Source organism: Synchiropus splendidus, chromosome 19 (assembly GCF_027744825.2).
Source record: "Synchiropus splendidus isolate RoL2022-P1 chromosome 19, RoL_Sspl_1.0, whole genome shotgun sequence".
Taxonomy (NCBI): domain Eukaryota; kingdom Metazoa; phylum Chordata; class Actinopteri; order Syngnathiformes; family Callionymidae; genus Synchiropus; species Synchiropus splendidus.
Window position 1 is genome coordinate 5196089 of NC_071352.1, and position 21751 is coordinate 5217839.

The window sequence follows — 21751 nt, forward strand, 5'->3', positions numbered from 1 at the left end:
CAGTGTGTCTAGTTGGCCCAAATACAACCCACACATTCTGAGCCCATAAACTCTGTGATTTTGCGCAGTCACGAAAACTGATTTGAAACTGATATGCTATCACGTTAGAGCTGATAGCTTGCAGAACATTTAACTTCATATGGCTCATGATGTTGACAGGAGTGTAGCAAGATATTTTGCGACCCTGTTTGGCTGGAAAATCTTATCTCATCGCACTCATTTTGCTGATCTAAAGCGCTCGGACCTGTGCACAAAGTCAGGCGTAAGTTTAAGCAGAAAGTCAGAGGGAAGATGAAACATTACGCACACAATTTGTGACTACTTAGAATCAAAGCATGCAACTCTCTGTAGTTCTAATGTAGCACATATATTTGCTGATAACTCTACTTTAAGGACACCTTCAGCTGCCTTTCTTCACACATAAAAATCCACACCACTCACTAAAATTCAATTCAGGGAACAGAGGATGAGCATCACTCCCTAAATCACTTGCTCTTTGATCCTGAGTGAAAGGCCAATGGTTTTGTCAGCCACGCTGCATCTTCGGTCCTGACCTTCGCCCCGCACACATATATACACACACGCACACAAATCTTCTTTTGACATAATGGTGCCAGTGATCATATCTTTGGACATCCGCCGGTGTCGTCTGACAACGGCGGGGGACACTGCGGGCATGTGTAAGAGGTTGACGTCGAAGAAATTTACGGAAAGTCAGGAGACATCGATTCTCGCACCTCGTTCGGCTTTCAAGGTTCAACCACTCCGGTCTGTCCTGGAATGTGCAGGTTGAGGAAGAATGAGCATGGAGGTCAACAGAGCATAGAAACACATGGGTATCAGTTTCATGTACGTGGAGTCACAAAAATATCACTGCAGCGGTGGGAACAGATAAGAACACTGGGGGACGATGCATTCAATATTTGAACCCCTGATTTGTTCTCGGCTATTTCCTCCATTACAACAGAAATATATCTAATCTAACATAAAATCTGCTTGTTTGATTGAACAAGCAGAACATGTTCATGTCTAAAGACAGCATGCACCAGCAGAAGCAGATCAATGTGTAGCAAGAAAAATCTACAGTGACTCTTCAATGGAATGACATTCGACATCCAAGCTTTCTATCATCTACATTTCATTAACCTCCACCTTCTCTATTCTGCCGCTTTCTGGCCTTCACCTTCGCACAAACAAAACTCCTATTGAGGCAGTAAAAGCCTCCAGTGAAGTCAGAGTCACCATGGAAACGCTTCTCACGCCCCACCGCCTCCACCGTTTCCTTTTCCATCCTTTAAATCTTCTCAGACTAATATAATGATGCCATTTACTGTCCACAACGTTGCCCTGCGAGCAGATGTGAAACAGAACAAAGGAGATAGGAGGAAGAAAACCATTTTGTTTCATCCGAAAAATAAAGTTATTCCACAAGATGGGGTGGGTGTTTTAAATCCTACAAGGATACTGCAGGGAAAGAGAATTGAAATCTGTGTCATGTGCATTAGTCTGTTGATTTATAAGCGAAGGATGGAGGGACACTGGCCTCTAAGATGGATGAGATCCACATGATTGATGAGAGGTTCAATGGTGGTGAACATTGCACTTCAATAAGACAGGAGGGGGTATGTATAAATGATTAGCTTAAAAAGCTAAGGGAACATTTGCTTTAGCATTTAAAAGTTATCACTTATTTATACCCCTTCTTGGCTTAGAGGACAAAAGATGGACAGAAAGGATATGAAAAGAGCAGTAGCACAGAGATGAAGGAAGGTGAGGGAGAGAGTGCAAGTGGTGTAGAATGGATGGAGAATACTGACCAGTTTGACAGAGGAGGGTCAGAGATGAAGACAGGTTCTCAAAGACAGTGAGTCAAATGTATATCAGAGGGACAGCCTATGTGAAGAACTTAGGGAACTTTTGGACACGTGAGGAGAGAAGACAGTTTTGATGAAGAATGTTGGAGAACTGGAATGCCTCAGTGATTCATGTTGTCATGCTAGAATAATGCTGGTAAAATATCTAATAAAAGAGGTGAATAAAACCCATCCTCCATGTTTTCTATCCATAAGTGCTTACCTTATGTATAATCTAAACCACCACACAGAAAGATCTCAGAACCTGCCGGCATTGATTACACTGACTCACACAGTGACTTGCTTATTATGCAAGTACACGTGCTTATTTTTAGTCGGCGTTATCAGAGGAACGCCCACTTGTCCCACACCCTGGGCTTTAACCAGCTGCACACTTCTTTATCACATGTGAGAGGGAACATATGAGCAGTTTGGGAATGATAAAGTTCCTAAAAATAACAAGTTGCTCCTAATTCTTTCTCTTCTCAGAAAAAAAAACTGTGTTAAGCCTTCATTAATGGAACAAACAGAGGCAGGGAATGTCAATATTACAGTCCTCCATCGAGTGTGGCGCTCATTTGAGATTGGATTCTTGACCGAGGCACAGATTATGGTGACTGCGGAAGGTCAGGTCTCTGTGTCTCTGCGCAAATGTGTGTTACGTAATCGGGACACACACTAACCTGGTCACCACAGCCCACATTTCTGCTAATCTACTTGTTTGTGTAACAGTTCTTTCTGCTTGCAGGGCATAACAAATGAGTTAGGAAGGAAAGTTTTTCTTAAGACTACTCTCTAATAAAATCAACTTGATGTTCTTAGATCTTAGTCTAAGTCTCTCAGTCGACACGAGAGACGGGAGAGTGTGTTATCAGAGCTTTCAAGCACTTCATGTTGAAGGACATGCTACTTGACGTCACAGATCAGCTTGTACACTGACAGGCTGATGCAAAAGAGAAATCTTATCCGTCTTTAATTCCTGGAGCCATAAGACTTGACTATCACTGTTCAGCTCAATTGGCTTCTCCTAAAGGAAGAGGCAGAGGCTCTCCCACATGACATCTCTGCCATTCACTATCCTCAAGTGAGACATCGGGTTAAACTCATTTTATAACTGCCCCAAGTTTGCCGATTCAGCCGAAGGAAGGGAAGTAAATCAAGAGGTTTTGACTGAGTCCTGACTGTGCAGAGCTTTGCCTTTTCTCACAAAGAGCTATAGAGGTCTTTCGCTCAATGGACTCTATCCTTGGTCAAAGGTCCAAGGAGAGAACACAAACAAATCACGCAAACCACCAAAAATGTTGTTCTTCACCAAAAACCGGAGACGGTTGTTCCACAAAAAGTTGGGATGCTCTTCTTCATAAAACTAGTCACCAAAACAACATTTTCACAGATACTGCCCACAGATGGCCAAAGCATGTACTGAAAAATGGGACACAATGGCAGTGAAAATCTCCCTCAATGAAACTTTATCAGCCCCATAAAGGTCAAGTTTACCTGTATGTACATCAGTATGCATCATTTAAGTCAACTTATGACAAACACATACAGCTAGAGATCAGTTCTGCTCCCAATCATGCCTCCTGTACTTCCCCCTCACCATCTTTGATCAGCCCCTGGTCGAATGGCAGACCAAATGCCAGGACTGCCCCACTGCCCCTCCTCTTCAAGCTTCCCTCAATGCTCCCCTTGTTCTCAGCTAGTGTCCTAGAAGTGAAGAGGCAGCGTTTAAACTCCCTCCCCTGTGCACAGTCATGCAGATACGGGGCTGCGGATGGATGGATGTGTGGACAGAGGAGTGCCGTTCAGTAAAGTAAACCATTAAAAAGGTCAGCCGTCCAAACTGCTTGCGAAGCTTTGATACAAACAGAGCGAAGCTGCAGCTACAGGAGATGGGACCAGCAACATGAGAAGGGGAGTGAGTGGAAAAATCCTGTTCCTTTCAAGCACTTGGGGTTGTTTTAGTTTGGATGTTTACAGGCAAAAATAAAGTGCAGTATGGACCTATCTATTAAATCTAATTAAACATTTGGTTAATGTAAGGTTTATTTTTAGTGTCTTCAGATCAGTGTTTTAAGTAACAGCTATAGCTGTGGATAAGCTATGAGAGAGGAAAGAGGAATTAAAGTGGGGAAGACAGTTTTAAATGTTGCGAGCTGCGACATTAGTCAGGCCTGAACAGTTACAGTATCTGCTGATGGTGGCCAATCTACAGAGGACATTTGCTTCAGTAAAATGACAAGCTGAAAGCATATTGCTCAATAGTTCTCAATAGCTGTTAAATATTTTACCTTTCATTCGTCAACGCTGGAGTATAAATCAACATTACTGCCATCACGATGTACAGATCCAAGATCAATACAATGTCATGGTCTCTGGTTATGACTGGCTGGAATATGAGGATCAGATAATTACACAAACCCCCACAAGGACAAGGACGGGACGCGGGAACGTGGCGTACCTCCAACTTGTCCACTCAGAAAAACCAGAAGAGATACAATCGATGGATTGAAATTGAGCGTGGAGCTAAAAATATGTGCGGCTGAACAGCCGAGAGGTCAATTATCAACACTGGAAATTGGAAAAAAGGGACAACAATAAAGGCAACATTTAATGATGCGACAGCACAATCTCTTCTTACACATGCATTGGGGCTTCATTTACATCCTGACATAGACATGGTGCTCAGGGGTGGACGAACAACTGAAATATGAAGCGCACATTTGATACCAGAGCAGACACTGTTGTGCATTTTGCATCAATGAACTGTATTTTAAATGAAACATCACTGCTGTAATACTGAACTTTGATTTCTTGCACATAATTCCCTTTTTACAGAAAAGCCTTGTAAAACGCTATTGTTTCTTTGCTTTAAAAAACATTTTGGCTGCCTTTACTTTGAGAAATGAAAATCTTAACCAAGCTTTGACGTAACACAATACACGGGTAATAATGATGTGATCATAATATGCTGTAACTAACAGTAACAGTAACTAAGACAACTTGTTAGCTGTAACAATGACCTCAATGTTTATTATAATCTTGTTAATGAATAATATAAACACAGTCCCAAAATGTATATTTATTTAACAGTCTACAAAGGCAGTTGTCTAAAAAGGGGTGGAATTTGAAATCAGTTAAATTATTGAAGGCTACTTTGAGAATTATCATCTGACTTCTCCTCATAATGAAAACTTTCTGACTCACTTGTGACTCACAGTGTATCTTACAAAACCAGCAATACTTGAATACCGTAGTTGAGGCCATAACATTATGCAAAAACTGGCTCAGCATATTCTCTTCTTGGCCTTATATTCATAATTGTCCTACTTTATAGCTTCAATTAGGCAATATATCAATTATTGAACAGGTGGACTTTGTGCTACAGCTGGAAAATTCCATCCCTTTTTGGAATGACAGTAAGACTTCCTGTCAGTACTTGGTTCTCTGTGGCCAGATGAAAGCCTGCAGCTGCTCTATTTTTCAACCAGCTCTTGTTCATCTCTTTTTTTCCCCACTGACGATGAATCAAAGGCTTGCAGTTCAATTCTGATACGAGTGAAAACGTGACACTCTCTTAACAGCGCATCACTGCCCTCAATGCTAACATTGGCACAAGGAGGTTGCAGTCGATCATGTGCACACACGCCAGTAAATGATTAGCCCAACCTGGCAGGCACATGTGCAGCAGGTCACCGTGGAATAAGGACATGGGAGGATGTTTGGGTTCCAGTGCATGAAATTAACCTTTAAAAATAGCTACAACATTTCCATTCCACTCTGCCAAGCGGTCCGAGGAAACATCCTTTGTGAGGGCACTTTTTCAATGAATCAGAATCTAAGATGAGCTCGACTGACCATTGTCCTGGCTTTCACCTTGGCTCAACCAACTTTTCTGAAGTTTTCAGCAGTCGCATAGTGGATATTAATTGTTATTATAAGAACAGGAAAACAGACGCATATCAGAAATGTGAGTGGAGATGTAACACCACCAGCTGGCTTAGCCAGCACAGTTCTTTAAGACAAAGCATTTCATATTTATTAACTGCATCAATAAATGAATGGACAGCGCGTAGCAGTGCTTTTCTTCGGCAGCCACACGCATAAGAAAAATCTCATCAACCTTGAGAAATGAAAGTTCTGTAGCTAAACTAAGAACTAGATGTGCGTTTCCCTGAGAAAGCAGTGGAGCGGATGGTCAAACCAAGGAGGTTCAGGCATGTGAAGATGAATATGGCACTTGCTCAGGTGTCATCAGCTCAAGGCCAAATCTAACCTCCTGTGAGAACTTCACTGGAGGTGCCCTAAATGTCTCACCTTCACACAACACAGACAGGCAGTAGGTACAACAAAAACAACACCCCTCTGCTCCCTTCCACCTGTCTTCATCAGCGCTTCACCGAGAACCACTTTAGCTCTTTGGTATTTGCATCAGCCATTAACGCTGCACGTCTAATTACGATTGATTCATGTTGATGTTAACGTTCAGGGGTAATGACATTTTTGCTGAGCAAACGGAGTGGAAAAATTAACTTTAAAACAAATGTGTGCTTTGCAGCAAACTAACATTACCCTCAGGAAACGTGTACAACAGTATGACTGGCTTCGCTCACAATTCTGCCGCATCATGAACTATATTTATAAATGAAAACTTGCAATGTGGCACAATTCGAAGACGGTGTCGCCCCTGTGTGTGCAAGGCAATCTCCATTAGGGTTATTGCATGAACTGGTACTGTCACTGCTGTCGCACTCTCTCAGTGATTTACAGGTGCTGCATTAAAAAGAGGTGTTAACACCCAAAACAAATGGACCGGGACTGGAAATGCTTACATGTGCAACACAGGCAATAGTCAAACTATTTTTTATGTGTCAGTGTTGCTTTATGATAGAGGCGTCACTCAAAAGGCTAATGGATTGTATGATTAAAAGAGTTGGTTCATCGCATTTAGTGTTTGTAAGCTCTACAGTAAACACAGAAACTGGCTGGCCTAGTTTTGGAAAGAGAAATAAAAATGGTAACCTGGAGTTGTTGGTCCATAAAAAGGATTCTTCTGGAAATGAACTATCAACCTGTGTGGCACAGACAGTTTTATACATGTTTGAAATTTAAAAAAAAAAAGGAGACGCAAGATCTTCTAAGCATTTCATAGTTTTTCAAGCCCATAGTGGCAATTTCTTGAACCAGTATCGAAGGTTATTGCGTGTTAATGTTCCACTCACTCAACCAGTTAACTGCTGACCGGGTAAAAATGCACCGTCAGTCCTCCTCCCATCTTGAGAATAAACTGCTTGTGCACACACATCTACTCCTCTTCCTCCTTCCTGACTTGCAATGTCTGTCATTCACATTCAACGACCCACCCAAACTGCTGAAATCCACACAGAGGAACTTTCGCCCTGTGGGACTGGACTATTATTCTGTTCGACTAAATCTGGCTTTGCAACCTGCACTTCTGTTGCTGGGTAGAGAGGCTCCTCCACCCCACGCTGTGATAGGAAGAAAGAGTCCATAGAGCTCCACCTCTCTTCTGCGAGCACAGCCATCTGTCACAAACAGCCATGAGAAGCACGTTCGGGGGGAAAGTTCTGCAGCCAGGTATTTGTTAAGCTCACACTGTGTGAGGAAAAGGGGATTGTTCACCTGAGCAAATATCGAAATATTCTTTCCACTCACACAGTGATCATTTGAAGTGGAAAAAGACGTATAATTTGAATTGTATTTTAACGGCGTAGAGAAGAGGAGGAGGAAAAGCTAACAGCTACTAGAAGGCACTTGAGAAGTCATGGCTAGCTCAAGGACACTTGCAGTGTCAGCAAACCAGTGACCTTTAATCTTCCCTTAAACACTAGTACAGCTACATGAGAGAAGAATCATTGTTAAATAGTAAAGTTTGGTCATGATTCTTGCCATTACGTTTACATGTATCGGACACAATGAAAGAAAAGATTGGTGATCATATATACCGCCAGAACACATTCTTGCCATAAATGGAGCCAAACAAAGCATGTTCCTCAAATACAAGTGAAGATATTATGGTTGAAATTCTACCAAGAACCTCTATCTACAAAACTCGCTCTACCCCAAGTCAGCGATGGATGTCTTAGCTGTCACACATAAGGTCACCTCCATTGGCTTTAAATAGTGCACCCCATTTCCCTCACTAAATTTCACCAAGCAAAGCTAGAAAGGTCATGCTCCATCACACAGTCGCGATGGCATCTGACAACCCAAGAGTGAGAAAGATCCTTCATTAAAATTCTTCTTCAGGCATACATCCCATCCATCAACTGAGCACCAAAACAAACCTTTGGATTCCTAAAACTGCACTGAATAAAGAGGCCACATTTGATGAAACGCAGGTTAAGTTCTTCAGGGGCTACTTTTAGAAATATCAGTGTTAATATTAAGTAATATGATGTGTTTTTTAGGATGTATAGCATATATAGACAGTGATTCAAGTGATTTTATTGAGGTCCTCAAGTGCTAAACAATTGAATGTTCAAGGATTTCATCAGAGTTTCAAGGTGGACCCCCAATAATGACATGGTGCTCAGTATGATGGTTCAAAGCAAAGCTTGAAACATGGATACCACAAACAGATAGTGTACTGTACATCCTGGTGTACTCGAGTTGGCATCTTTGGGACAATAAGAAACTATGCCATCTCTGTATTTTCCAACTGAAAGTTAAAAATACTGATGAAAAATATAAATGCATGTGACTAAGGAACTCCATTCTCACAGGTGTGTGAGTGAACTGCGATTTCAGGGTACAATCTGGCTTCGTCCTCACCTCACTTTTGCCATCTGTCCCGCTGTCACGATAGTCATCAGAACTCCAACGTACTCTCTCTTCTCCTAATCCCTCTTCCTCCCTCTCTAATTAGTTGGCATGATGATCCCATAAATCTGTGCTGCTTCGCAGATGAAATGGAGGCTGTGAGTTGATGTTGTCCCAAACAGTAATCTCTCCAAATCTGACTGATAATCATCTTACATCAGAAGAGGACGTGGCCCATCTCCTCGCTTCCAAGAGCATGTCTCTGCGAAGACAAAAGCGATCACATAAATGGTGCTATATCAGATTAAATAGCCATCTGAGGTTTGAGTTCATGTTTGTGTCCCCCCCAAAGTGTCTGCATGAATTGTTGTTTTCTTGGAGCATTTTTTAAGCGTCTTGAAACTGACCAAAAATAGTGACTCTCCAACGCTGGATTTTTTAGAGCGTACAATTGCTTTGTTGTTTTGTTGTTTCTTCACAACTTTGTTTTCCACTGAGCCATTAAGAAGAGAATAAATTATAAAACTTGGCAACTAGTTCTGAGCACTGATGGCTCATTGAAAGAAAAACCTTTTCATAGACAAGGTGCAGGATGCTGGATAGATGCTGTCATCACCAAAGTATTCATTAAAATTGGTTCCATATGCTCAATTATGTTCAAGGTATGTACGAGGAGATGAAACGTCACGCAAGCACCTGACCGGAGACTGCCCTAAAACTGGTTTTTGCTGATGGCATTTTTTAAATTTTGTTTGTTGTTTCATACACTTAATGTAAATTTTCACACGTAATGTTAAATCAGTAGTTATTTATAAGTCATGTCATTTTATAAATATCATAATCCACATTTCCAGAACAACAGCACGCAGCCCAGTTGGCAAAATAGTTCGATGTAAGCGGAACTTGTTACCTGCTGATTACATGTGCTGACTCTGTGCCGAATGGGTCGGCGCCTGGCCAGCATCGCCTCATTTGCTTCATACACGCTAACAAAACCTGGCTTCCAAAACTCTGGGCTCGGGGACCAAGGGTACATTAGGAGGAGGAGCGGCCTCTCCTGCTCACTTGGCAGCCCCGGGAAGTCAGTAATCCATCTGTCTTCCATATTTCTCTGCACGAGAGCGGAGTAAATAAACTCCCGCGGAAGATGACCTTTTGCTCGCACAAAGACAACAAAACAGTGAAATCTCTCCACCATTAAATTTTAAATGTGGAGCAGGAGGTAGACTGTAATAAGAGCAGAAATATTGCGCCCTCAGACTTTGTTGCTAAAGTTATTGTATTTATTCAGCTGTACAGAAATTGCTTATTGAATGGGTCAATTTAGCATTTTCATTATGAGCTCCTTGTCTGGTTCTGCGAAGGTTTCTGCGCAGCATCAAGATAAGATAAATTGTTACCAGTCAACTTCAGTGGTTGAGGGGCATTTATATTTAAAGAATGGAAGGGAAAAATATTTGTGCTGGACTGAACAAATAAAGGGAAACATCAACTGTTTTATCACTCTGGAACTCCTGAGGGCAATCTCATGAGGGGTCACTCTTATCACAGGTCATGCAGGTCTCTTTCCATCCCTGTATCATGTACTTCATCATTAAACCACCTGGCGCTCACTCCCCATCCATCTGCTCCAGTTCCCAAACTAGGAAAATAGTGAGGGGCAGATGGATGGATGAAGGGGAAAATAAACAGGTCAGCAGCTGAATGGCTCTAAAATAATCATTAAAAAAAGGTCTCTTGACTACTGACACACATGAGGAATTGAAAATAACATGCTTGTTGGTACAGCCTGACAACTTATAGATCTTCTTGACCGTTACTTATTGATTCATATCGGAGCTCTTTTTTTTTTTTTTTTTTTTTTTAAACGATTCAATCTAAGGAAGTGGCTTTTCATGTTGATGTGTCGAGGTCTTGACCAGATCCTGTCACTTAATGGAGCGGCCTTGGAGGAGTGTGTTGATGCCACGCCACCTTTTTTAATTACCATTCATATATTTCGACGCCAGATCAATGCTGCTTTTGTGTTCTCACATCTCTGTGATTGATAACGCTGTCACCGTGCGGCACAGAAACAACATGTCCTCGCGATTGTTGACTGTAATTTCTTCCTGGTTGTCGGTGCAACAGTGTCGTCTGTGATGTCAGAGATGCATGCTGGCGGTTTAATGTCTGGAATAATTTGTGCAGAACTACAATCGCTTCCTGCTCTCTTTCATGGCTCACAACAGCAACATAAAACTTGCAGAGGAGTAAACATGTAGGCATTAAAGGGTGTATCTCTGAACATGTACGCATGAATGGTGTTGAAAGGAGAGAGACGAAGGGGGTATGTAGTGACATTCTTTTTAATGTACATGCATTTTAAAGATGAAAACAGCCGTTTGTCTTTTGGACCAACAGCTTGTCATTGCTGGTATATCCATTTGTGGAAGGCACGAGTATCAGCCAACTCCATTCCTTTTTCACATAAGGTTTTGGGTTTTTTTGGGGGGGAGGGGTTGGTGCTGATGTTAAAATAGGCAGAGGGGGCAAGAGGCTAGGGACACTCTGGAAAGCTCACCACGCACACATACAGTGGCATTCAGTCTCATCAGTGAACCTCTTTCTATTTTGAGACTGTAGGAGGAACATATAACTCAGAGTTGCCTCAAGATGGATTCGAACTAGCTTTTAATTGGAAGACTTTTCAAATATCCAAGTCCATGTCAAACCCTCGTCGGTGCCAGATTGTCATCCTCTATAAAACTTTGCGAACTCCAATCGACAGCTGCTGTGGAGGCAGAGTGATGGACCAGGAGGAGGAACAGTGGACGTACATATATTACACTGCTCTCTGCAGCGCAACTCTGATTTATATTAATGCCATAAAGCAGTGTGAGGGCACTTTCTGACAGCCAGGGTGTAAATTCAACCACCCAGAACGTAGGAAAATGAAAATCGAAATCTCTTTCTGCAAACCCGTCTACTGCTTATCTAGTTTGAAAAATAAAAACCTGCATCTATTCGATGAAACATGAAGTGACTCTTCTATTTACTGCACTGTGACGCACATGCAAGAGACGGTGACCTTCGCGGTGAAGAGGCGTGCCCGTCCAATCTTTTAGCCTTTCCGGGGACCCTCATAAAGCACGAACAACTGACACCTCGGGATGCAAGCGGCAGATGTGAAAATTATGATGTGCTGCTAGAGAGGAAGAGTTGAGCATGACTGACCAAGCAATGGCCAGAATGAGAATGTTTATGTTCCATTTCATGCAGCTTCACCCAGAAACAGATGCTGGAGCTCATCCACAGTCCAGAGTCTAGTGAAGGCATTTCTTGTAAAATGCTCGTATAACTTATTAAGCTAGTTAGTTTTGATGACTTCACAATGACCTCTGCACAGAGTTGCTGAGCACTGCATGTTCCCGAGGCACTCCGGTTTCCTCCCACCGCCCCATAACAAACGAGGGTTAAGTGATGATTCTAATAGGTGTGAGTGTGTGTTGGCATTTATGTCGCTTGAACTGCGTGAACTGCAGTTGGAATTAAAATGACAATTCTGCTTAATGCAGTTATGAAGAATGTTTTTCTCTTCCAGTTCTATATTCTAAGGAAAAAAGCAACAGGGTTCGAAGCAGCTGCCTACAGCTCATCGATGATTTACCGTGTTATCTGTACATCCAGATGTTCGCCTGCCAGCGAAGTCGGTTTGAAGTCGAGCTAGGGATTCTCACCAAGATGACGCTGATAAGTATTTCCGATCAAGAGTGAGATGAGGTGTTTACACAAACCGATTTGCATTTGCACCACTTATTCTGGGGTGGAACGGAACAATCACATGTTCAGAGAAAGGCAACCAATCAGGCCCATGCATGCGATGAATGAGGTCATAAGGAGAGCAGGTGCGACTTGGAAGGATGATCAAGATAGGCGAGCTTCAAGGAAAGGAAAGGAAGGAAACATAGTCCCAGCCATGAGCTGGTCCAGCTTGTTCTGTAGAGATTGGTAAACACTTTCAGCTATCAATAGGTTAGCATAGCCCGCAATAAAAAAAAGTATATCTAAAGATTTAAGGGTTAAAATGACAGACTGTTGACTAGCTTTGACTTTAAATGAATCCTGAAAGGATTTGTGTCGGCAGTTTGTGTTGGTGCAAATGCTGGAGGCATTGTGTCATCTAATGTAGCATAATACATACCACTACCTCTCCATCCATTGTCCTCTGTTGTCTCAGTAATTCAGGGTCAAAAAATATTGATGTGGCTCCAGTCAAGGGGCAGGCCTCAATTCGATCCAGATTTGTTTGCAAGAGAATAGATGTGGTATATATATGTAAACCTCTCTGTAGACTTCATCTTGCTCAATGGAAGAAAGAAAATGAACACAGTCATAAAAGAATCTGTCCAGAAACAATGCGGTCCAGGAATAGCTGTGTCAAAAGGCTAATATCTAACTACCCTGGTTAGAGTACCTAGATGAAGTTTCCCCACAGTGTTTTGGCGCTCCGGAGGAGACAGCATGAGGTCGGTCAAACAAGTGAGACTCAAGGTAGAGACACTGCTCTTCCTCATTCAGAGGTGGAGGGCCCAAGGCAGACCTAGAACAGTCTCAGTGCTGTGCTGACAAGGACTCCCACTGGAGCTGTCAGAGGTTTCTAGTGAGGCTCCAGGAGATCTTTTCTGAGACTCCTGCCCACTCAAAACGAGGTGTGAGAAAACATTCATTTCTTTGAATTCCAGCGAGAGCGTCCAAATGGAGCCGACATATGACATCTAGAATCACCGTCTTGTGCCGTTAATAGTCTGTCCCTGAAGCATCTCATCACCAGCAGTTTTGCCACCAGCTTATTAACATTTTTCCATCTTATTCATCCACAATACCTCAGTAAAGTCTATATTTCCGCTATGCAGGTTTCTACCAGCTATTCAGAGCATGAAATTAGTTACAAGCACTGATGGGATAGTTCATTTTGCTCCCAGAGCAGCCACACTCGCCATCTACACAGACAAAATATAGAGAGCAACCTTATGGCATTGGCTGAAGCGTCGGCCATGGCTTCCTCTTAGTGTTTACAGTGTCAACACGGCACATAAGAGTCGACTGTCTGCTGCTCGTGCAAGAGCCTTCGGTGGAATATAGAATATGAACTAATATTTGCCACAAAATGACAAGCTATTTTAGCCTCTTCATAGAGGTCAGCCTTTCTTTTTCTGAAGTCACGGATCTGTTAAAGGAGAGGAAAGCCTTGTCTGCTGTCCCAAACTAACACCGCACCTTTTTAATTTTTAAGAGTGTTTTGCTTTCTCTCGAAAATAGGTCTGAGGCATAATGTGTGCACAGAGCTCAGCTCATGTTTCTGGCTTCAATTAGGTAGAACTGGTTAACAGAGGGGTTTGAAAAAGCAGACATGCGATGAAAGCGCACGCAGAAGACATTTATTTTATTGCAGAAAATTCTTTCTGAAGACATTCATGATAATTCAATAATAATAGGTCTGGGAGAGCCACTTAAATTAGCCTGTGGTGAAAAATGAATCACGTCCATCAATACATTTATCTCCATGGATTTATGATTTATCTCTGTAGGCAATTACTAGGGTTCCAGGAAGAAGGGAAATGAGCTCATTTCAGACAGATTGTTATGTTTGTCTCAACGCTGTTGGTGGCTACAATGTCAAGCATTTATAACAATATTTGCTGTGAGAAGATGGTCAGGTGAAAATGGCTTCCTTATAATGAGCTGTTATATTCTACATACAGACAGAAATATGCATCATAATCTGAAGAAAAGATGTAGTTAGAGAAGAAAAGATTTAAGTCAAGACAAGCCAGCTCTTTAGGTGAACACACCTCGGCAGGTTGGGGTGATGAAATGGAAAACTTCAGGACCTGACTGAATTAACACACAGAGATCAATCACTGTTTTAAGTAGTAAAGGACTTCCAGAGCGCGTAATCAACCACATGCTGAGAACACTAAAATCCATTCTGACATAAATCAGGATTTCAGTCAACAGGGCACCTCACTCACAAAGGAGTTATGAGGAAACACAGCTACAGATTATGTGCTGTACATATAGAGGAAGGCTTTCTCTCAGTTCCTTAAGTCTAATCTGGAATCTTATTATTAGTGAGCTCTGGTTGTATAGTGACCTGCCACATGCGCAGGTTAAGTCAGTGGACAGTGACTCGTCCAAAACACTCGCTCTTCCACCCAGGACACCAGATCTGACATGGCCGAGTCTGTATTTTTAGATCAACACTGAGGGTCACCGGGTGCTAATGATTTGCTGCCAAAAAACATGAACGCTCAAATTTCAAAGGATTTCTGTGAAAACTTGAGCGAGTGATTCTCATCTGGTGCGCTGACCTACACTTGTACCCTTCATGAATTTTAACGACCCCTTTTTACTTTTTCAGAAATATTGACAGGAGAGTCAATATTGAATGAAATATGTATGGACCAAGAGGTTGAGATGGAATGGACCTCGTTTCAGGTGCCGAATGACAGAATTCAATTTGAACCACCTCAGAGTGGCTGAAGGTCAGCTGGCGTTTTGATTTTTTTTTTTTACAATCCTGGAGGATCCATGAGCCTAAAAGCAATGACGTTTTTTTCTTCTCCCACTTGACGTGTTAGTGGATATGCAGTTGATCAAAAGAGACTCTACCCGTCACGCTTGTATCACATGACTTCTGTGATTCATCTCTTGTGGTACAATACGCACATTAAACAACAGCAGGTAAAAAGAACAGAATTTACAGAATGAAATGACTGCTGAAAGGGAAAGTGAAGTAGAGCCTCTGCCTCTTCAAATTGAGTATTACATTAGGGAGCTCAGGTATACCTCCTGCCTCAATCCAGGAATGTCCAAATGGGGGGAGGTCCTGCGGCGGACCAAGGCCAGCTGCCTCTTTAATGACCTGGGAATGTTCCGTATCCCTTCAAACAGCAGGGGAAGAGCTCTTACATAATAGAAGTATCTTGTGAGCAGAACCGCATCACCAATTATATAATTGATTTCTGAAGAAACTCCAAAATGTTCAGCACGTTCCTCTCCCTCCAGTCTGGAAGCACAAAAGTAACCTCGAACTCATTCTACTTGTGTAAGCCTGAGCTAGCAGAAGGCATCAGACTGACCTCAATCCTGCCCCGCTGTGGGTCACTGTCTTGCTGTCACACGCAGCAGCACAGTCTTAGCCTGCAGCTCTCTGGTTCCCATAGTCTGAGGTGATTAGACTTTCTATTCATACCCGACCAAAGCCACTCTCACAGCTCTGTCTCCTCAGTCGGTCTCCTGAAGGATGCGGCACCAAATCCGCCTCTGCTAAGTGGCTAATTAGCTCTAACTGTGTGTGTGTGTGTGTGTGTGTGTGTGTGTGTGTGTGTGTGTGTGTGTGTGTGTGTGTGTGTGTGTGTGTGTGTGTGTGTGTGGGTCGTGTGACTGTCAACCTCAATTCAAGACCAGTGTCTATGTGGACAGTTAAATGTGGGTGTAACTGTTCCTCTACAGTGTTCAAACAGGTTCTGTTCCATCATTGAAACTAGTTTTTCATGAAGCCTTTCAACCTGGCAGACAGTGTTTTCACTGTGAGTTTCTGTCTGCTGGGCTGGTTAAAACGCTTTGTCAAGTTTGCACAATAAGAGCGAGATAAGGCTTTTAGTGACGTAACAAGTAGCCTAGAAACAGATCCAAACACCAGCAGGCTTCAAAACAGCACTTGATTATGTAAAGGTTCAAACCTTAGATGCTGATAAATTATAAGATGCTGGTTAACACAATGAAGCTGCCACCTTCAACTTCAGAAGAGTAACTTCAACATTCTGTTCAATAACAGGAATATACATGAAACCTGTATGTGGTCATTTGTAAATGACACTGTCAAATACACTGTCGAACCAGGCCCCTTAATTTCTGCTTGTGTACTAGCTAGTATACTAACACTTGGATCACACAAGGAGCTAACAAACTCAGTCTCAGTGACCGCATGTGTAATTATTGAGAGTTTTGAGTATTAAAAATACATTTAAAACCGTGATCATGAACGAAAGTACTCCAGATTCTCTCCACGCTTGATGCTCGTGTGTGGGGTTCCTTCCATTCATCACATGCAGAGCGCCCCTAGAGGCCAGGAGGTGAATCGATTCAAAGTTTTTTCTGAATGGAAACTGAGGGGGAGGCAGAATTGCCATGCATTGCTGGATCTTTTTTTTTTTTTCACCGGGCTTTATAAAAAGCATTTCATGATGAAGAGAAGGCTGACATTTCCCATCTTTCATCAAGATGGGAAATGCAGTGTATCTTGATGCATAGTAATCATATTAACTCCAGATTTTTTTGAGAGAACCAGAGAACTAGCAGGAATCTTAAAGATACTTAACAAATACTAGCCGAGAAGTGGTCCACTGAAGCTTGTGACATAGAAGGAAGGACATTGCTTGAGCAGTGGAAAATGATCTCCCAGCCTGGCAGATGTAACTATTTAACTTGTTCCGTTTTAGTTTCTTGGTGTTCATGTTTTGTTCACGAGTGTGACATCTATGACTCAAAGCCTCAGAATTGGATTTTGTCTGTTCCTTGACCCCTTGCTCAACTGTTTGACGTCAAAAAATATCCTGGACTTTGCTTCCAGCTAGTTCCTGATTGGTCTATATAAACCCTGTGCATGAACTTTTACCTCGTTTCTGCTTGCTGGACTATTAACACGCTTTCACTAGGATCACAATGTGCGGAGGCTGACTCCTAGAGGAGGAGGATCCAGAGAAAAGCTCTGGTTTTCTTGGGACTTTAAATAGTTTCGTGAGGCCTGAATCGCTCGCAGCAGCCTGCCAGCATTTTTGGTCAAACTAAAAGTGAAGCAGAATCCAATTATTTCTGCCCTCTTCCCAAACAGCCTGGCTCCAAACTGTCATGATGCTGTATTGATTTCAAGTCCATCATCATACATCCTGAGATCCTATTATGTGCCCTTTCCACCCTCGTAAAGACCAAGGCAACGTGTCACATAAAGAAGGGAGGCGGCTGCAATCAAAAATGGTGGACGGGATGCACTGTCTCTTCCCCGAAAAGTGTCATGAGAGAGATTAATGCAACTGCACAGGCCAGGGAACCACAGTGAAACCAGCTGTGCTGCTCTGGACGCCATGCTTGATGCATTTTTAAGCTCTTGTCTATGGAATTTAATGTTCAAACCCTGGACAATATGAGCCCAAGTAATGCAACATTCCTTTGTTATTCAAGCCTGGCTTAAATTTAAAAGGAAAATAACTTTTATGAGCCTTTTTATGATCATATTACAGTGAATTACAGTCAAACTTCGGTTTACAAACTTAAATAGCTTGATAGCCTCAAGGAAACAAAATGAATATACACGCTGCCCTCAAACACAAGCGGGCAGTGGCTTGTTTTAATGGCTTAAAAATATTTCTTATTTTCATTTCTTAAGTGGAGGACAGGAGAAACCTAAACACATGGATGGTAGTGGCGGTGGCTCTTGACACAGAGAACTATGTTGCGAGCAAAGACACATGACCACTATCCAGTCTCATGACCTTTGATCTATACTTAAAATACACTGTAATATGCGTGCACTATTCTACGTCTTATTGTTTTTAGTGACCTGCCTTACTATAAGCAGAATAATAATGCCCAAAACGTTCCTTACACTATCCATAATCTTTTTTCCTTTACTTCAAAACTTGAAGACTTTGCTATTCAGCTACTCTTTGTTATCACCAGGACAACAAGTTTCAAAATGTTCACTGTAGAATCAGTGAACAAAAATTATGCACAATAGGATGCGATGACAGCATCTTGTGTCACTGTATTTGCATATGGACAGGAAACCTACGCAACATCAATCAACTTTGACCTGTGTGCAACCTTTTGGTCCAACAATTCCATCAGCTTCACTCCCCTCCTGAGCATCCCTCTCCTTCCATACACACTGCTAATGCTGAATGTCAGTTGTCATGGGAACACATCTTCGACAGGATCTCACTATAAAAACTCAGGAGGTGACAGGCAGAAGAGTCAACTGAAGCTAAAGAAAGTGGTGGTGCTGTTGAAGTTGTTTACTTCCGAACTCGTTGAACAAATATTCATCAGACGTTCAGGCTCTGAGGAGATTAACATGCAAGTAGTTTTTGTTCTGTGTTTGGACAAAAGTGCTGCGTCGCAAGGCCAAACGGCCAATCAATGGTATCGACCAGCTGTTGGCCGGAATATCTTAAATATATATTTGTGTGTGCTCAAACTTGTGTCCAAGGTGTAGGTCGCCTTTAAATTCAGAGGTGACTTTGCGCTACAAAGTAAAAATGACAAATAGCTCCTGCTCTGAGGAGTTCTTACAGTAAATGAATTGCAAACTGAGAGCCTCCTCTCCCATCTGTCTGACTGTCTATCGCTCTGTCTGTCTCTCTGGTGGAGATTTATGTCTCTGTCTTACATCAAGGCAGTCTGAAGATGCACAGTGATCACATCAGGGTGCACGAGAGTGAAGCCCCTGTGTGCCGCACGTGTATGGGAGCGTGCTTTTTGTCTTATTATTGAATTAGACCTGTGAGACGCTGCAGCTGTTTCAGTGGTTAGTTGCTTCATACCAATTGCAGAAATATCATCTTGTCACCGTCCAAATGAAAGAAAATGGTGATAAATTGTCATTACTTGAGGAGAGAAAAAACAAATGAAGGAAGACATGTGAAAACATTTTATTATTTCATGCGCCCCCCAACATGTGAGTGTTTAACATTAAAAAGAACATAACTAACATTAAGAACTAACATGTCTTGCATGCACATTCACTATGTGCACAAGAAATAGTGGGGTTCAAATGTCGAACACAAATTCTCAACATATCATGTTGCATTTTCTGCAGCACTAAAATAATTTAAATAAATTATCCACCTCTAACTACAACTCAAGCAACGATTGAAGCATTCAATTTTCAGGGTGTGAGAAAATATTGACTGGCTCAATTATTGTGATGCTATATTCTGTGATATTGTATGGATATTTTTGCTGAAATGTCACAATACTTGATTATGCGATATTGTCTTTATATTTTAAGTTGTCTATAACGTTATTTAATCCATACTGGGATATGTTGTTTAATACTAACATTTTCGTTTTGTTGTTTAAGGAAGCGAATTATTCTGGAATTTAACTGAGTCTAACTGGACTGACATCATAACAGTAAATTTGTTTTCATGCACATGATATTGTACTGCATTATCTGATGATTTTTTTCCCCTTAGATTGATGGTTCTTATTTCAATATATTGCTGAAATTACAGTATCGCAATATCACAATGTATCATACCATCACTCATGTATCAGAATACATATCATAAGATACAAAATCGCACACAGAAAAGTTTACTTTTTATGTTAAGTACCAAACAGCTCTGAATTGCATTGAACAAGCACATTTATCTACACAGGGGAATCATTATTGTGACAAACATGACGAAACAACAGCGGGGCAAGTAGACCAACAACTTTAATTTGATCATCAGGTAGTTCAAATGCAAGTTTCAGTCACTAAATAGATGCTGGTGACGTTTTCACGACTTGAAGGTTGCTCATTATGACGAAACATGTCTGCAGGTGGAGATTAAGTTTTAGAAATCCTCTCATGCTAATGTGATTCTGGGGTGTGTGAGAGCCACGAACAGCTCTCTGAGCAAATATTAGCAGAGCAGGAGATTAGATGTTTCTGGTTCGTGGCAGTCGTTTGAGTCCGTGATGAACACTGCATTTTTAAAGTCGGCTAACTACTGTCACGCGGTATAATATTAACACACTAGTTTGAGGATAAGGGTTTCAGCATTTCAGTTCGCCAAACTCAATCCTAAAACATCAATACAGGCAACACTCGAGGGGTCACTGTTAATCCTGCATATCTGGAAAGTTTACAGGCAGTTTCTATTATTAAACATGTAAACTTTGCTCGGCTCCTGAGGCATCTGAGCCCAAAACTGTGTCAACAAGTTCTCTTCAGTTCAAGCAGCAGGTCAGTCGTAGCCAGAAGAGCAGCTTCAGTTTCGCTAGTCTGAAGACTCAGGCAGCAAGGAAGCAACAACAATAAAGAGGGATCATGTGACTGATGACTGTGAGGTACTGAAAACCAAATGTTAATTGGTTCAAGGGTTACATTTCATGACAATGAATAGTGTAAGGAGTCAACAGCACACTGTGTAACAAAGCAATTTCTTTAAACTGCACTTTGACTCTTTGTCTAAGACATTAACTGAGTATTAAGAAGAGTTCTGGCACATTTACAGTCGTGTTTTCTGTTGTCTCAGAGGAACAAGATTAAATACGAAAGGCTGCTCTTGAGTTTACTTTATTTAAAACTATAAATTATTGTGTTTTTAAACCCTTGTTTTCTGCAAAATTGCACAGACAGACAAGAGCATTATAAAGCACATGACATATCCAGCCAAGTAATTTTCATGTGTCCCACAAGAGCAACAAGTCAAGTGCGGTGGCAGTGGCTGCCTCTCTGGTGAGATACTTGGGGCATGTCCAACTGGGAGGAGACCTTGGTGCACGTCCAGGACACATTAAAGATTTAAAGAAGAGCAAGTACCTGAATTAGAGGACTCACTCAGAAATGCCCGGAATCCAACCTCAAACCTTATGACAGGTTAGAATAGTGTAAAAAAAAAGATATATAATTATTAATTTATCAGACTCCAGTGAAGTATCAAAATGAAGCACATGTTGAGTCAAACGAAAAAGACCAAAACGAGGTTTCTTTTTTGACAAAAAGGCTTTTTCAAAGAGCAGAGAACTAATACTTGCATTCATAATTTATGAGCTTGTTATATTTCATCTGGCTTTTCGTTACCTTGACATTAACAACAGACTGTCCAACCGTGAAGCCTGCAAGGACACATTCATGTATATCCAGAGAAGGACGCTCAGAGAGTGACTGACAGTCTCCCCTTGATGTCCAACCTGGAAAAGAACAATGCGCTGGACAAGAAAGCACAAACCTGGATGAGAACTGAAATCATGTCTATTTTTCCTAACACTGAGGCAACACCGCAGCCGCAGCAGTAGCAGCAGCAGCAGCAGCACATTCATTCGGTGAAGCATCAGCCACGATGTGACAGAGGACGGCT

The 21751-nt window shown here is 41.8% G+C and overlaps 1 long non-coding RNA gene across 2 annotated transcripts in view; it reads right to left on the reverse strand.

The window, feature by feature from the left end:
* The window catches only part of LOC128750769 (uncharacterized), a 64981-nt gene that overhangs the window by 38776 nt on the left and 4454 nt on the right, over positions 1–21751 (reverse strand). For both annotated transcript variants that reach the window (XR_008413200.1, XR_008413199.1), the window contains exons 4-5: positions 8853–8898; positions 8649–8769 (exon numbers count right to left, since the gene is read on the reverse strand). This is a non-coding gene — a long non-coding RNA (uncharacterized LOC128750769). The remainder of the gene's footprint in view (positions 1–8648; positions 8770–8852; positions 8899–21751) is intronic.